Below are 15,013 nucleotides of genomic sequence, written 5' to 3'. Positions count from 1 at the left end.
ATCGCGTCTAGATGAGACGCAATATATCGATCCCCGAGCAATCAATTGTCGTAGCCTAAGAGTTGACACAGCACATGTCTGCATAGTACCATTCATTCAATTTCCTCCTGATCTTCCATTATGAAGAGTCACAAAAATTACCCTGGATTTGCCCATCTTCCCGTTTAATAAAGGACTTATCTTCTAAAAAGTCCAACAGATACAGTTTGTGGCAGGGTTTTCAGCTTGCTTATGTGAGAGGAAACACATCCTGCTAGGGAAGAGCTTACAGGAAAACCCCCCGCGAATGGCAAAATCCTGTTCAACCCACGTGGATGTGATCCTTTGGGAGGGCCAGACACTCAAAAGGAATGGCTAATATAAAACATTAATTCAGCCAGAGGCCATTTTCAGTAAAAACAATTTACATGCCAACCTTACGGGAAGAGCTTCTTTGCAGAATCTCCTTATAAAAAGCTGGTACCTTTGATATGAAAGGAGAGTGTTTTTCCTTCCAGGCAAGATTCCCAGCAAGATAAGGAAAGTAACATTTTATGGTAGCCCCCCACAAAGGCTTAATTCTGGACTGGAACTCTGTTGTGCTGGAAACTGCACAGAGAGCTGGACATGGTCTTTGACTCAATCTAGCAACGAGCAACATATAACAGTGGAGGTGCTGAGACAATCAAATCTGGCAGGTTTTGGTGGAATTTGCTTTTTCTATTCATATTTTTAAAAAAAAATTTTAAAGGTTGCACAAGCAACCTTAATTGTAGCATTTCCTAACTTGAATGCTTGACTTTGCAACCTCCAAAATGCTTTTAACATTGCGTGCACATACGTGTGCAATACCTTGTGTGTGCGCATGTTTACATACGCATGCACACACATCCCACTTTTTATATTTTGAATTACAAAGAATTATTGATTTTCTACAATTGCTCCCCAATCACCTGCCCCAACTACCTATCTGCCTGACCATGTAGTCCTGGATGATTTCTTGGGGATATTTCAGCAGAAGAGGGCTTTGAGAGGGCATTTGGAGATGGTAACAGCCTCACAAGATCAGTTCTGGGAGGGCATCTGATGCCTAACAGGCAGCATGGGAGAAAGTGCACAAATGTTCACATGAGGGGTAGACAAGCAGCTCTATGGTTGACAAGCAGTCATGAGGTTGGCATAGCTGATGGAACCCTAACGAAAAGAGGGGACACTGGAGAGAGCGAAATCCCTTGTTACTGAATGAACCCAGTATAATAAACACAGGGAGCTCACTGCCACAAGATATTAAAGCAAGCAGCTTACTCTAGAAAAAGTTAACTGCATCTGCAGTTAGACTAGGAATGCTAGAAGTTACAAGAGATTGCAATCCTCGTGCTTCAAGGCCTGAACTGATCATCGAGGTCAGAAGACATTCACTCACATGGTGTCATGGCGCATAATTAAGTTTTATCAAAAAGGGGCTGATGGATTCACCACTTTCAATGGCAACATCTCACAAAGGCCACTCAAGCAGCGGTGCCAAGTCTCAATTTTATCAAGCCTTATGATTCCCTAAAGCTACAGCTCCTGCGGTCATGAGAATGTGTGAGAATCTCAGATTTCATTTTAAAAAGCAAAATGCTTTTAGCCCACGGGAGTTGTGGAGGAAAGCTTGAAAACAAACTCTGAAGTCAATAAGAAGAGCCCAAAAATGTTTTTTTTTTTGTTTGTTTTTTTTAATTACACAAGTTCTTGGGGCTTGACTCATGATTTTTGAACGCTGAGGGTTGGCAAAACAGCCACTATCAGAGACTAGAATATAGACTACTGGCATGTTTTGATATAGGAACTCCTAGGCTATCATTTTTTAACATCTGTACATCATGCAGTACACTTGTATACCACTGTACCAAGATTCATGCTCTGAGATCCTCTGATGGACGGGACTGAAGTAGTACAAAGTGTCTTACAACATTAAAGACTTATGGCTAACTTCACCCTATTAGTTTCTTTTTACAGATGAGGCAATGGAGGCTCAGGGAGGTTAAGTGACTTGTCCTGGATCACACAGGATGGATGCCAATAGCAGAGGCATGACTAAAAGCCAATACCCTGAGTCCCAGGTCTTGTGCTTGTAAACACAAAGCCATTCTTCCATCTCATCACTTTGTATTAAGGCTTGGGACTATTCATACCAACTGCAGCAGTGAAAAAAACCTTTATTTTCAGGCATTCGGAAAATTTAACCCAGGCTTCACATTGTCACACATCACAGACCTAGGATGTATCTTATTTGTGTACTGAAAAATAATCTGCCTGGTAAAGTAAAGTCTAGGCTGAACAAGATGATCCCGCCCCTGACTTCAGTTTATTTTAAAGACAAAAAGCCAGACTATAAACTCCGTGAAATTTCCAGCTGTCCCAAAAAACCACCACGACCACCAGCAAGATTCGGTTATGTGAGGAGAACCTAAGCCACATAAACTAGCAGGACATTTGATTTTATCCCAACTAGGAAGTGTAACAAATTCAGAAATGCTAAAATTTTCAGTTTGACAAAGAAATGAATAAAAAGACTGCTAATGAAAAATAGAATAAATAGAAGATAAATGAAGAGGGGAGTGAGATGCATTATAAATAAAGCAATAAACCCTACAACAAAGATCCAGGCAATGAGGGCAAAACAACTCATGAAACCCCAAACACTTCTACACACAATGAAATCTAATAGAGACATTCAGTTACGCTGCATCCATGCTCACAAATATAAGACAAATGTTAGACAAATGTAAGAGCACCCAAGCCCAGTCTATGCTACCGCTTCCACTTCTGCTTCCATCAGTGGTGCAGCTCCACTGATGATGAACTATGGCTGTAAAGCTTGCTCATTTAGACAAAGCCTAACAGGATAAGGAAACTATATCCCTCCATGGGGTACTGTCTTCAACCACCTCTACAGGACCTCCAGATTAATGACTCTGAACAAAAAAGAACTACTTGAAAGAACAAAAAAAAAAAGAGTCTTGCAGCAAATGTCCAATACTCACAAAAGAACACGAAAAGCCTTACCCAGATTTCCCATCTGTTCCAACGTGGGAGACTTGTTAGCTCTACTACAGTCTTGTTTTTGTTTCTTTAAACGGTGTAGGAAAGAAACCTTGGGGGGGAATCCCTCCTTACATACATATCTTTGTCCACCCACCAGAAACAGACCAATATCCTTCCCAACCTAGCCAATGGTTTTCTGTGCTTCTGCCAGAGGCATTGCTCAAAAGTAGAGGAAGGTGCTACCTACACTCTGAGGGACTGAATGCATCACCTCTGCAGCAACAGAGCTCAGGACTAGAACTGAGCCCATCGTCCGTGATGAGGAAAACACTAGGCAGCCAGAGTGCTCAATCCTCTCTACAAAACTACCACTCAGCAATCCTACTAGAAGAATCAAGCCCAGGAATCCAGTCAAGAGAGGTATGTAGATAATAAAATGCCTTCCTCTATGCAGCTGACCTAGTTTTCTTATCAGGGTAACAAAGTTAACAAGGCAGTATCAATCTGCTCGATTCTGCTACTCGACTCGCTGGCTTTTCTCACTCTTTTGAAGGTTACACATATGGGTCTCTTCCAGATTTATTTTCAATGAGCATGTCAGAGAATTTTTTTACCTGGGAAGCAAATTGTTAGGCACATACTGCCAAATGTGGGCTCTGGTCTCCCCACAACATTCACTTACTAGGGTTGAAAAAACTCCTGCCCAATGGCTCAAATGATGGAAGGTGGTTTCCTACCAGGGCACTGGTTTTGGACGTCATTTGGAGTCTCAAACCCTACCTTTTCCAACTACCTCTGGCCAATTATCTAAGGCCTGAACACTTCGTTTGCAACATTACTGGGAGTTGTGATAGGGAAAGAGGATTTAAAATCCTTTTCTCCTATAGCTCCCCCCAGGAAACATACATGCCCACATCAATTTTGATAATCATTTTATAAAAAGCGTGAACTGCTTATTAATCAAAAAGATGCACTAGCCACCACATCCGAAACTGAAGCTGCTGATCAGAATCCAATCTAGCTGCCATTCCCTTGGTAAATTGAGTCTGAAGCCAAGTTACGACAGATACACTCAGGTGCTCAGACACCAGAGATGAGCCTAGTTATTCTCTTGAGGTATTTATATAAGCATAGGATTTCTCACTCTACAAACACTTAGTGAACAAACAGATGTGAGTAGTTTGATTAAGCTTAACAAGAGTAATAGCCACATAGAGAGAAGAATATAAAACCCTATTGACTTCAAGGTATTGTTGAAAATGCTTCTTGAGTTATACAATCAACTAAATCATTCCAGCTACCAATTGAGAACTGACAGGAAAATGCATGAGAGGGAGAAAGCAGCTGAGGGCTTGATAAAGTGCTCTATCTCCCCAAATTGCAACATGCCTTAACATCTACAAGAAAAATCTGTAACACTGCAAATTTCTAAAAAAAGAACCTGCCTGACTGTTAAGGTGTTACAGGTGTCAATTCTCTTGATGCACTAAAATTTTAATGTGAGAACTTCCACTACAAATATAAGTGGGACTTATTGTCAAATAAAATTGTTAGTCTCTAAAGTGCCACAAGTACTCCCCGTTCTTTTTGCTGATACACACTAACACGGCTACCAGTCTGAAACCTAAGCAACCTAGCACAGCCAGAGCATGCAAACCTACAAGCCAACACTGAGTCAGACTCATCAAGTAAAGACACTTTCCCAGACAGCCCTGCCTGACAGCAAGCACTCCACTGGCTCTGCCTGATATAGAGATGTATCAGGCAGAACAAGTAAAGCACCCAGCGCTACAGGTAGAGAAATAAAATAGGAGAGGAAGAATGAATATTATCTAACCCACCTGTAGGGGAGGTAGGGAGAAGTGGGTAGCCAGGGGCACAAGAATAGAGTGCTCCTCTTCCAGCACACTGCCTCTGACATCCACTGAGATGTCTCTGCTACTAGCCTCAACTTGCTGGGCTAGTCCTACAGCTATGCAGCATTGTCAGTTTGTTTGCTATCCAAAAATATCCAGCATAAGCCAATGTACCCAACATGTGCCATTTGGCCAGACCAGAGTTACATTGGGCCAAATTAACCCCTGCTGTAACAGTGAACAGGGTAAAACAACAACAAGACATCTAAGAAATGTAACAATCTTGAACTACTGCATTCTCAGTAATTTCTTAATCCAAATGCTCAGTACATTAGAGCCTTGTTTAGGGAACTAAACTAATCAGATTCCCCCACATCATGACTGCAAAGGCCATCTATAGAAGAAGCACCATCACTTGCAATTGTTCAGTATATTTTGAAGGCAGCAAAAGCAAACACTAATTGCCAGATACAAGATAGTAATTTCAATAAGACAGACAGTAGATGACCTAAAGAACTGCTCGAGTCTGACAGTGCAAGTATTGCATAAGTGAACGAATGTTTTCAAACTTTAATAAGTACAAATAAGCTGCAAAATGAATTTCTCAGCTGTCCCATCTGGGATTGGCACACATTTCTCCAGATCCACTTGAGATCCTGCCAGGTCCTCTGGCCAAGCAGCCAATAAGCCAAAGAGTAAAACTGCCATTCTGTCCTGGTACCAAAACATGTCGTTTCCGTGGGGGGGTGGGGGGGAGAGAATGAAACTAACATCCAGATATTTCAAAGTGTTAACTTGATTTTAAATCCTTATCCAGTGGTACCAATTACAGCTCCTCCAGCATCTACTTTAACAAAGGCTTTCAAGTTAAAACATGCTTCCTTTGTCTTACAGATGTTCTGTATCTTCAAACCTTTTCCCATTTCAGGCCAAAGTCATTATCCTGAATGACTGAAGTACAGAACCCACCCATACACACAACAGATATCGTTCACTTTAGCTAAGGGCATGTCTACACAGCAAAGGAAACCCCACACCTGGCACATGCCAGCCGACTCAGGCTGCAGAGATGTCTTACTGCTGTGTAGACTTCTCTGCTCAGGCTGGAGCCCAAGATCTGAGACCCTCCCACCCTGCAGGTCCCAGAGCCCAGGCTCCTGACCAAGCCTGAAGTCTACACAGCAATGAGACAGCCCTGCAGCATGAGCCCATGTCAGCTGGCACAGTGGGCAACCTGTGAGTTTTTTCTTTCCTGTGTAAACATACCTTAAGAGTTCAGCTACCTAAGCAGGCAGGTACCAAAGCATTTGTGTAAGAGCAAGCACATTTGTCACCTCATTCAGAGGGCAGGAAAGAAACATTTTGTGCATCTGTAAGCCATTTAGTTACCTCAGCCTTTAACAACACACTTACATGGTGACACAAGAAGATATTACACAAAGCAATGCTAACTTGCACAGCAGCCTGGATGGTGCATTACAAACAAGAGGAAAGTATATCTGAGGTGTAGGAGATAGAGGAATCTTCCTGCGCCCACAAGCCCATTAATGGCAATCCAACACAGAGCATATTGGATGGTCCCCGATAGACTGCCACCATCCAAACTGCAGAATGCAAGTCTCAGTCAGCAAGCACACCGAGTTGTGCTCTGATCTGCAGTAGGCACAGACTGATCTTGGGCAGCAAGGTGTTCTCAAAGAGTGACCCTCAGCTTTGGAAACTGCTTCTCTCCTTGTTGGGTCCCAGCCTGGATCCGAGAATCTTCAAGGCATGCTTTCAACTGGAAACCATTTATCTAGACAGATACATCATTGAGCCTGCACCTTAAACACTGAACCCCCAAGACAGTTCTTTACAGTACCATGAGGGTTGTTAGGCCAGACCATCAGAGGTGAGCAGCACCATTTACACTGAGACTAGTACAGGGTTTCAGCATTTGCTATTTATTTTTGCTCTGCCATAGCACCTTGGACTTCTCGCCATGGACCAGGACCCCACAGTGCTAAGAACTGTATAAAACACAGAACAAAGAGACAATGCCTGTCCCAAAGCAATGCCACAGGGCAAGGGGTACAGTACAGAGGTACGCACACACATCCAGCTGATGTCTAGGGAAATAGGAGGCCAAATGAAGCTGTGCACCCCTTTTTGAGCAGAGCATTTTAAGATACAACACAAAACATTACAACAGATTGTTACTGTATCTTTCTGGAGAAAGATTTGGCACAGAGATGGCCTCTGGAAAGCACCATACACCTCATGGTAGGAAAGCTTAGCGCCTATGATTCACGCTTCGCGAAGGCAGTAGAACTTTTCTTATCTATTTCTTAGAACTAAAGCTAGCATGAACTGGCTCCAGTTTCTCCCTAACTTGCAAAGCAAATACAGCATGTCTGAAACTGTAAATACTTTAACCATAAACCATTATGGCATCTAGCTTACACAGCAATTCTCTCCACTCAATAAGCCAATCCTCTTGGGGGAGACAGCTTATATAATCGCATTGTTACATATCATGGGAAGATAAGCGACCATTTCTCATGTTTTAATTTCCTGAATACAAAGTTAGTTGCTCCTAATACAGTATAGTAAAGAGGCACTCAGATACCATGGTGACTGGGATGGTACAGAGAAAATAACCTGCAGATTAGGGCATGTAGCCTATAGTTTAGAGCAGCAGCCAGGACTCTGATGTTCTAGTTCCAACCCTGTCACTGAATGACCCTAAGCAAGTCACTTAAACACTCTATGCCTCAGTTTCCCAACCTGTAAACTGAGAATATTTATCTATTTCCTTGAGATACTGCAAGATCTAATTGTAAGATTAACTGGGGATAATTTGATGAAAAGTGTTACATAAATGCAAAGTACAATTGTAAACATAAGTGCACTTTGTACAGATTGCACCAGTCAAGTAGTTACAGTGTCTAGGATGAACTGAAACACACTGGTTTTGTTTGTATTTAAAACAAAGAAAAACTCTGAACAGTTTCTAAAGAAAATATCAGTTATTATACTATGGGCTCCAGGACTGATTGATTGTTGATGACAATCTTCTACATTAAGAGCTGGTCTAGACGACTTTTAAATTGATATAACTGACATCCCTCAAGGGTGTGAAAAAGACATCCTCCGAGTGACGCACGTTACAGTGAACACGCGCTGACCACATTGGTGCTATGTCAGCATGAGACGCTCTCCCATCAGCATAGTGTCTTCACCAGACATGCTGCAGCTGCGCCAATGTAGCACTGTAGTGTAAACCACTGGTTTTCAAACTTTGCATTGCGACCCAGTACTAGGTCGCAGAATGCAAGGCACTGGGACGCCTTGCTCAGCACCCAAGGACCCTGGCAGCCGGCCACTAAAAACGAGTGGTCCCTACCTGTTCTGATACCGTGCTGCACCCCAGAAGCAGCCATCAGCAGGTCTGGCTCCTCAGCAGGGGGGCCACAAGGCTCCATGCGCTGCCCCCACCCCGAGCACTGGCTCTGCACTTCCACTGGCCAGTTGCCGGCCAATGGAAGCTGGGGGGGGCGAGCACAGTGCCTGCGGGCGAGAACCATGCAGAGCTGCTTGCGCGCCTTCTCCTAGGAGCCAGACTTGCTGCTGGCTGCTTCCAGGGAGCAGCGCAGTCCACATGCCAGGACAGGCAGGAAGCCTGCCTCTGCACCCTGGCTGCACCGCTGACCAAGAGCTGCCGGAGGTAAGCCTGTGCCCCAGCCTTGTGCCCCCACAACCCAGAGCTCCCTCCTGCATGCCAAACCCCTCATCCCCGGCCCCACCCACAGCCTGCATCCCCAGCTCAGCGCCCTGACCTCCCTCCCACATCCCAACCCTCTGTCCCAGCCCCGAGCCCCCTCCCACACCCTTCATCCCCAGCTCCGTTGCATCACTGGCATCAACAATTTTCTTCAACTGGGTCACCAAAAAAAAAGTTTGAAAAACACTGGTGTAGACTTGCCCAAAGTCATCATCTGTATATTCTGCCAGTCTGTCTTGTCTCACTAGGGAGACAAATCACACTCTGTTTTGAACCAATTACACCTCCTGCTAACTTCTACTGATATTAATTACACCCATGACAAACTGTGTGATTTATCAGCACTGGGTTGTGTCAGCCCCATGTCCAGTTTCCAAGTTCGGAATATTTTAGGATGTCAATGTTTTGCATGGTAAAGAAATCTTTCAAAATGCAGCATTGCAGGGTATCACCTTTTTACATTCACATGAGACATAATGGGTTTCCAAAGACTCAAGAATACAGTAACTATGGCAACAGTACAGAGGACAGGATGTGCGGGGGGGGTGTCTACAATTTTAAATATTTTGATCAAGAATGACTTGAAGTCTCATTTCTACAGACAACTTGTCCCAGGGACTGCGTGTGTCGTGTGTTTCTTAGGTGAAGAAGGATGTAAAGAGCTTTCAAAAGAATCTTGAGCAAGAGCCTTTGAAAGCAGTGGGTGCAGGGGCGGGGGAGAATGGGGGAAATGGTTTTCTTTAAGGCAGACTACTGAACATCCACAAAATGCTAGGTCATAGCCATGGCATCATTTGGAGGCAAGTCACATCAATTCCAAACTGGCATTAGACCTACAGGATGTGTATAGAAACCACATATTATACCAGAGAGCCTATGAGCCCCAGTCGTGGACCAGGATGCTCAACAAACAGAACAAAACGATGGTTCCTGTCCCAGAGAGCTTACAATCTAAGAAAAGAGAGAACAGATGGATACAAATAGACAGGGAAGTACAAGGAAACAGTGAGATCATAGTGATTATAACTCAGGTAAAACTGAAAGGTAACGGGAATCACAAATCCATTCTTAAAGACAAGGTTAAACTTTAGAATCAGATGTGAACCAACAAAAGCCAGAGAATTCCAGGCAAACGCTGCTAACTCCATCCTCAACACAATCACATTAGACTCCCTTGTTTTTAATCAGTTTGAATCACAATTGTTTTAATTTCATTCCCATTGCTTTTTTTTTTAAAAGCGGATGACTGAAGGAGAAAAGAAGGAAAAACTAATTATAATGGATTAAGAGATCCAGCTCACTGACAAAAATCATTCTGATTCTTCGAAACACAGGATACCATGCACCATCACAAGGACTTCCAGCTATGTTCAGACCAGATGTAGCCTTTCACCACACACCAGAATGCCTCCTACAGAACCATTACATCAATCCATTGCAAAGATAGTGTGCATAGTTTTAAGAAGATATTATAAACTGGATGAGAAACAGAATTTGTAGTTCTTGAACTGCAGACCAATTATTCCAACTGTAGAATTAAAACAGTCCAAAAAAGTGCAATTAAAAGATTCTTCCTTCCTTCCAGACACCCCGCCATCCCAAAATAAACTCAAGCAACTCAACCTTGGGATATGATGCCTTGAAAAAGTTACAGAAATTCTCATTCCGTTCCTTGTTGGCCCTTCTTTTAAACTGCAGATTTAACTTTACCTTATTTAAGTCAAGCTTATGCTGTCCCCTGACTTATTTTTTTGGATACATTAACATTAGCCAAAATGGGGGCGGAGGGAGGGATTCACAGCTAATTTTTAAAGTTTTTTTCTACTTTATTTTTAATATTAGAAATTAAGGCCTTGTCTATCTTGGAAGACTTAGGACTAGTGACACCCCAGAAGTCAAGAAGGGTTTTTTAGTCATTGTTTACATTGTTCACCCTTTAACTTCAATGACTAATTAACATTTTGGACAAAGGACATCTATGTCAAAGATTGAGCAAACACCATTGTACATCACTATTGCATGCAGAGATCCTGCATAGATTCTAGTCACTTCACATTGCTTCATTACTTATATATAGTATATGTACATTTTGTAAGTAACAGACCACACCGTCTAACATAACTGCTGATGCTTTAAAAAATAAGCAGAGCTTTACAGAGCTTCTCACATCTGGGTCACTGGCCAATCCTGATCATTGCAGTAGTGACCAGGAGAGACTACTATCTGCCATCTGTTCAGTAGCCAATATGAAAAGATTTGGAAGGTCTCAGTAGATTTCTACTGGATCGTTATGAATTTCTCAAACCAGAACTAGCCCCCTTTTAGGAATCTCCAAGACTAAAGATATAGCTGCTCAAGTGGGCTCTCTAGAACAGAGTTCTGAGACAATGATGAGGCATCTTGGACCTGTCACTGCTGTACCTGTGAGGCAGACACCTTTCATGAGCATCGTTGTCACTTTTTAAAGCCAATCAAAAGTCAAGGACTAAAATTTAAAACTTTTAAAAAAAAATTAAATTGTTTTATTTAAGTTTGTCAATATGAGCATGGCATGAATTAATCTCACCCTAAAGAGGATTCAAACTGGTCAGAAAATAGACAGGAACTACCTAATGGCATGCCTAAATACACCTAGAATAACCAACTTTCAAAAAGCAGCCAGCCTGAGTCACTTTCAGTTAACCTAAGTCTATATTATCTTAGTTATGCTATCAAGAGCTAATCCTAATAACTTCAGCATCACTTGCCCTTTCTCAATTATAGCACTACAAAGAAACATCAGTTCACATTTCACCAGCCTGGAGCAGCTGACATTCTGATTCTTGAAACAGTTGATGTGGTTGTGCATTTTAAACAAGTAGTTTCTAACCAATCTGACTCAATAGTCAGTCACCACAAGGCAAATGGGTTCAAGTTTTTTGTGTGTATGTAGGGCGGGAGGGAGAGGGGGAGTTCAGGAGGAACACACTACTTCATAATTTTGTTCATATACACTTAAAGATTTTAAACTAGGGCACTTCAATCCCTCAGTGACTGACTGTTCCACTACATCCTTAAGGAGGCACTGAAATATTCATAAAAAAATGTTAAGCCTAAACAAACAATACAAAAATATATATTTAAAAATCAGAAGAATGTGCTTGTGAGTTTGCATGAAACAACATTCTTAACTCTGGGAGTGGTGCACTGATGACTTCACCAGGCAGAAAACTCAGGCCAGGAAGTGTTTTGCTCATGTCCTCAAAATAGGAAGCCGGCACCCAATCTCATTTTATTCTACCAAGGCAACAGTGAAATTGAAAACAGTCACTTACATGCTCTTGCAACTAAAATGCAATGTTGTGCTTAAATGGGACATTTTATGAAGTCGTCATTAAAATCTTTAAGTTAACTGATTGTTAAGTGTATATATCCTTCAACTTCACTGTGCTATATCACTAAGGAAAGCAGATATTTTATTCTTTGGAGCATTCCATTACATTGCTATTACACTGAATCTCTGCCTCCTGCTTGGAGTGAATCCCAGAAGTGACAGATGTAATAAGCATGAAGATTTAACTTGAAAAACCCAATGATGTTTGAAAAGGCAGCTCACTAGAAGACAGAGTAATCCCAACACAGTACATAAAAAAGAGACACAAATGCTGATTAAAGCAATCTGTGTGCAAGGCTACAAATGACCATTAAAAATTTACCATTATGAAGAGTGATATCAAAAACAAACACAAAGCACACACTCCCGTATGCATATTACGGGTTGCTGGGTCTTAATGTAGCTATTGCAAATACACAAAAAATAAACATGCTTTGGCTTTGTCACAACAGTACTTGATCTTTTACCTCTGTAGTGTGCACACAACCTTTAGCAAACATGAATATTAGCTGTAACAAGATGTGTCAGCAAGCATATAGCAATCCGATTATCTCTTCAGTGCATGAAAGCATTTCAAAGCTTGCTGTTAAAATCCACTTTCATACACCCCCTAAGGTGTTTGCCATTTTCTCTAGCCACACATCCCTATTACATATGGGCATATTTAATTTCTATGGCATGCACTGTGTCAATTCACACAGCTTTCCCCAATCTCCAATGTGCACACATGGCTTCTACTATCATGCTCTTCTCTACATGTGTATGTAAAGAGAGGTTAACTTCAAATAGTTTATCTATAACCCAGCCAAAGGCTAAGCAAGGACTGGCACTAGTAAATGGGCTGCATCAGTTAATAGTTTTCAAAAAAACAAGTTATCTTATATGTTGCTAATATCTTAGGCCTGATTATGCAAACCTGCATGTATAGTTCCAACAGCTCTACTTGTGTACGCATTTCCAGAATTGAGACTTTAGATTAATAATACAAAAAAATCCAACCACTAATGTACATCAATTGTTTTGAACAATAAGTGCACCAATCATTTTTACTTTTGTTTCCAGCCAGCTTCTAGTCAATTTCGTTATGAGGTTCTCATGCACTGTCACAATACTGCATTGTCTGCAGTTGAAACACTACAATGGAATGCTTATTTGTTTAAAAATGGTAGCTATTGTATTTTGATTTATTGGAAATATTTCTAATGATCTTGAATTTTGTAGAAGCTTTTTTTAATAAAACAGAAATTGGGACCAACTGACACCCCTTTAATTCCAACCTTTCACTTGGCAGCATTCACAGAAAGTACCTTTTGGTAAGGGAACAACACCCAAGTGACACTCTTCACATAGTTTTGTGCTTTCCTTGGCTTTTAAGAGGATTTAGAATAAGCATCAATATGGCATGACATCTACTACACCAACCCAATACAACATAAACTTAAGGAAAATGTCCTAACACTTGATCATCTCTCCCTCTATGACATTACACAGCAGCAACAAAAGAGCCTTCCACAGGGTGACATGCATGTTATGTGGAATTGACTAATACCTCCACTTGTACATAGTCAACAATCTGAAGAACAAAAGAATCAGATTTCTTCTCACATAGTAATATATGTCACCCCTTAAGCCTGATGTATGTATGGCTCAGAATGCATCATCATGAGCAAACTGCAATGCAAAACTCATGTGTGAAAGATGTACAGGGGGAAAAAGGCTAGACTTTCTACCAAGAGGGGCCAAGGTTGTGTCTCCAATTTTTTAAATCAAGATTGGATGTTTTTTCTAAAAGATATGCCTAGGAATTTTGGGCTAGTTCTACAGCCTGCCTTATACAACTCCAACTAGATCACAATGGTCCCTTCTGGCCTTGGACTCTAGGAGTTTATGAATTTGCACCTCATAGTCCTCTCTTTCTTAAAGGGCCACTCATTCTCCTTCTGTCCTCCAAGAGGAAGGTCAGAAATCAACCTGCCAAGTCTCACTTATCTATACGAAGCCTTCATTGTGAATTAATTTTAAGTAATATTTTATTGCATCTCTCTTGGGGAGAAGGATTCTGCTGTTTATTCAATGAGATGTTTAAAAGCTCACTGATACTTTTCAGAAATCTCCCCTATTCAGAATCTCCGCAGGGCCACTTAGCTGTGACAGCATCCCACCTCTAAAATATGGAAAGATCTTCAATATTCACAGCTAGACCAGCCTGGCCTGCAGTGAGGATGCACACAGAAAGATCTCATTCAGTTTCAGCAGCAAATATTAAGCATCTCATTTATCAGAGCTCAGTCTCCAAAAACCTCCCTTTGTTTCTCTTGGTCAGCAGAGAACCTACATCCTCTTGTTTGTCCCTGCTATTAGCCATTCCCAGCTTTGTCCTTATAATACATACAAGCTAAACCCTGTGGAAGACATGCTTTGCCTCAGTACATACAGTATTGGTCTCCTCCCTCATCCATCACAGTAGAATGAACGCTCCTAAAGCCCCCAACCCACAGACACACAGACAGCTCCAGCCCCAGCCCGCCCCTATTTGCAACCTGTTTAAACACCAAACCCTTACATGCCTCTGGCTCCAAGCCCACCCCACCAAACCCATCCAGCTTCCCTGGCCCCTGCAGCCAGCGATCACCCCACCAGCCCCCATGCAGCTCCAGCGTTCCCCCAAGCCTCCACCTTCTCACTCAGCTCCCTCTTCCCCACCCAGCACCCACACCCGGCTCCCAGCTCCCGCCCCCAGATCTCTCTTCACCAGCCAGCTCCCACACCCGGCTCCCTCTTCCCCACCCGGCACCCTGCATCCAGCTCCCTCTTCCCTAGCCAGCTCCCGCCCCCAGATCTCTCTGCCCCAGTCAGCACCCACACCCAGCTCCCTCTTCCCCACCCTGCTCCCCGCTCGCCACCCAGCTACACGCAGCGCCCACCCCACCCTGCTCCCCGCTGCCCACCCAGCTACACGCAGCGCCCACCCCACCCTGCTCCCCGCTGCCCACCCAGCTACACGCAGCGCCC

General features: G+C 42.6%; 1 protein-coding gene across 2 annotated transcripts in view; it reads right to left on the bottom strand.

Annotated features, from left to right (window-relative positions):
* The window catches only part of CORO1C (coronin 1C), an 80,686-nt gene that overhangs the window by 52,465 nt on the left and 13,208 nt on the right, over positions 1-15,013 (bottom strand). Inside the window, exon 1 of one of the 2 annotated variants that reach the window (XM_075059912.1) lies at positions 14,164-14,208. The exons of the other annotated variant lie outside the window; for it this stretch is intronic. The gene's annotated coding sequence lies outside the window, so the exon portion shown is untranslated. Of the gene's footprint in view, positions 1-14,163; positions 14,209-15,013 lie in introns of those variants that run through there. 2 annotated transcript variants of the gene reach the window in all.

Source organism: Chelonoidis abingdonii, chromosome 22, assembly GCF_003597395.2.
Source record: "Chelonoidis abingdonii isolate Lonesome George chromosome 22, CheloAbing_2.0, whole genome shotgun sequence".
Taxonomy (NCBI): domain Eukaryota; kingdom Metazoa; phylum Chordata; order Testudines; family Testudinidae; genus Chelonoidis; species Chelonoidis abingdonii.
This window is presented reverse-complemented; position numbering and strand designations above follow the sequence as displayed.